The following is a 3,524-nucleotide window of genomic DNA, read 5'->3' as shown; positions in this document are numbered from 1 at the left end:
GTTCCCCCAAGCCCTACCAGGAGTAATTAGAAATAACAGTCACAAGCTGGCAGAGGGTAAATTCAGATTTGACATCAGGAGGCACTACTTCACTGTGAGGTTGGCTAGGATCTGGAACCAACTTCCAAGTGAAGTGGTGCTGGCTCCTACCCTGGGCATCTTTAAGACAAGGGTAGACAAACACCTTGCTGGGGTCGTTTGACCCCACTACTTTTTCCTTCCAAGGCAGGGGGTCGGACTTGATGATAAGCTCAGGTCCCTTCTGACCCTACAAACTATGAAATTATGAAACAGAGTGAAGCAGAGCTGCATACTGGCTCCTACATTGTTTAACATTTATTTCTCATTCCTGCTTCAAAATGCATTCTATGATGTTTGAGAGGGTGTCTATCTCAACACTAGGCATGATGAAGGACTGTTTAACATTGCAAGGTTCAGAACTTAGACAAAGGTGAAGGAGATCATCATAAGGGACCTTTTGTTTATAGATGATGCAGCCCTTGTTGTTCAGTGTTGATGCCCTACATCTCATTACCAAGTTCTCTGACTCATGCAAAATCTTTGGGCTAGCAATAAGCTTGAAGAAGACCAGGTGGCCACCCCTGGTAAACTTATAGGTGGTCATCAGATCACCCCTGAACCTGTGCTTTTCCAAGCTAATGAGCCCCATGGCTCATGGGGATGTAGATGCTGCAACCAAGAGCAGTTGACTCTGGCTCAAACATCTCCAGAATTTATTGCATCACATTATTTGAACACGTAGATGCACTCTCTGTCTATAATTTATTTCCCTGCAACTTATTTCAGTTGTTGCCAACTCATCATTTTGCCATCATTCTCCTCTTGCAACATCTACTCTCATTGTTACATCTGGTATTTCCCCAACTGGGCCAGACCTGTCAGTCAGGAAATTATTTCCATATCAAAAAGTAAAACTAGCAAATACTTTTTTCATTTCTTCTCCATATTCAGTTCATTTTGGAACGTGACCATTAAGACTTATTGCTTTTCATAACCAAGTCAAAAATTGATTATGCAGGTTCTTTAGTGGCAACACTACACAACAGCTTCCTCTGTTTGGTCACTATAGTTAATTATGTGAAAAAGAGAAAGCTTAGTTAACAGGCGACTTGGTTAGTATATTTTACCAAAATCCACCATGGGCACTGACTCTTTTTTTTTTTTTTTACAATAAAACAGGTGATCTTCCTTCAAGATAGTCTTTTTGTGATAAGATAGAAATGAAATCAAAGCAAATTTTACCCAAAGACTTTCATTTTGAAAAAGTATATTAGCAAGGGTTGCAAAACTTGTCTGTATGGCTCATTCCCTGCTCTCTCAAACTTGTCAAGTCTAACACAAAATGTTTTTCCCTCTTTGGGTTTAGTTTTGCACATTATCAGCTTTTGCAAGTAACCCATAAAGCTCAGGCAAAGCAAGCAGTTCTCATTCATTGCTGTTTCCAGTTGCTTTTCCTTGATAAAAGTTTAACTAAGGAAGATGACTCACAGAAAGACACTTTTTATAACCAATAAGTGGCAGATGTATTTCTACTAGAACAACACTGAACTGCTTAAATGAATATAAATCATTTTTACAAGTACTATGCTGTGGATATGTGAGCACTCACTATATCTAAACAAAACCCTTTCCTTTCATAGTAAATGTCAGATCTTTCTTTTACATTAAGATGTCTTGGTAAGTGGTGCAAATAGTACATTATGTTCCTTCACACACTACTGAGAGTTGCTAATAAGAAGAGGCATTAGAAATGTTTTAACACAGCACTCTCTTTTCTGCCTATCTTATTGAGTGCTCATAAGAAATCTTGCTTGTAATATGTGTGCATCCAGGTCTGAAAAGCTGGTGTACTGTGTGGCCATCATAGAGGACAGTCTGGTTGTCCTCTGTCCTCTAATGATATGAAACTGGACGCCTTTCTGTCCTCTGTTTTTCTCTTGGAGAGAAAAAATAAAGGATGTAAAGGTGCCAGGTTTCATATCAATAGATGACAGAGTAGCAGAAAACTGGAATGTCCTCTGTGATGGCCACCCTAACTGTGGCCTGTAAGATGTTAAAGTAGTTTGGCTGGATTTCAGAGATATCACCAGGACCCAGTGCTTGAATGATTATTGTACCCGTCTGGCTTCAAACGCCCACTGATGTGCCGCCTTGGTCTGGATGGTAGAGGGTGTACGCTCTCTAGCATCGTGGGTTCCCCAAGGTGTGCTTCGGTTGTCCCTCTGGCCTTCCCTGAACTTTCTTGCCATGTCTTTAAATGTTATATCAGCGTGGGGTTTGGCTTCGAAGTTCCTCTCAGGGATGACCACTGCGCTTGCAGGATGTTCGTGGGGCTCCACCTCCCCTACACCCCAGCCTTACACCAACCTCTGGTGGGGCATCAGATCTTGACATGGCTGCCTCTCCAATGCAGATGTTCCTTAAGCATATAAGATATGCTTATATCTCTCTTTATCCTTGGGGAAGGATAATTAGCTGTCCCGGGCTCTAAGCCTGTGATCCCCTTGAGCTGGTCGGCTCTCTTTTTGGGGTCCAAGCATGCCTCTGACGAGCAGGGGTAAAGGAATGAAACGAAGAAAAGAATCCAAAAGAAGGGACCCAAAAAGGTCTTCCTATCCACTCTCCTACCGGTAGGCTTTCCCAGCCCTCTTGCCTGAACTTGGCAGTGCTCCCCCGATCCTGGTCCTGTGGGGTTCCTCTTTCCTCTCCACCCCTAGCCCAGCTCCTCAACTTGGTACCTGAGAACGGTCGAGTGGGGGCACCTTCGTTTCCCCAAGTTTGGCTTCAGTCTCTTCCTTGAGCTCATCATCCTGGTTGCACCACTGCTCAGCATCTCCCTTGACGAACCTTCCTGGCAGCACTATGGGGAAGTCACTCCCAGCACTCCACCTCTCCTGGGGCTCGATCTCAGTGCCCCCACTGTGAGGAGCTCTCAGTGCTTCCCCAGCTGCCTGTCACCTGGGCATTCCAGAATCGCGCCGGCTCCACCAACTACCAGCATGGAGAACCTCCGCCTCCTCACTGGCTCCCTGCTCCCTACTGCCAGCAGCCACTTCTATCCCTGCTGGCTGGTGTATCCTTGTGACATTACCTGCCGATCTTAATTGCATAAAGGCATGGCCTGTAAACCGCACGGGCTTTTCTCTTAGATCTTCTAACATTGCTCCTCCTACAGGTAAGTGATTGTTTTGTATTTCTTTCTTTATTTTACTGTTCCTTCCCACACTGAGCCCTGTGCACAGGCTTCCTGGCTCCTCCTCTCACTATCCCCAGGACAATTATCTTTCATTTACAGACTGGTTTTAGCTGCCTCTAACAGAATAGGGGCTTCTGGATATTGGTGGAAACAACAAAGATGACTAGAAACAGAAGCTGTAGGGTGTATATTATCTCCAAATTGTCATGAAGTGTCACCCGATAGAGCTCAGAGCTAAAGATCTGAGAAATAAGGATGCAGCTGAAGACAGTAATGGAATTAATCAGGGATCTGAAACATGCTAGAG

The sequence above is a fragment of the Gavialis gangeticus genome, unplaced genomic scaffold, assembly GCF_001723915.1.
Source record: "Gavialis gangeticus isolate Ggan-Ray unplaced genomic scaffold, GavGan_comp1, whole genome shotgun sequence".
In the NCBI taxonomy this organism is placed as follows: Eukaryota; Metazoa; Chordata; order Crocodylia; family Gavialidae; genus Gavialis; species Gavialis gangeticus.
This window is presented reverse-complemented; position numbering follows the sequence as displayed.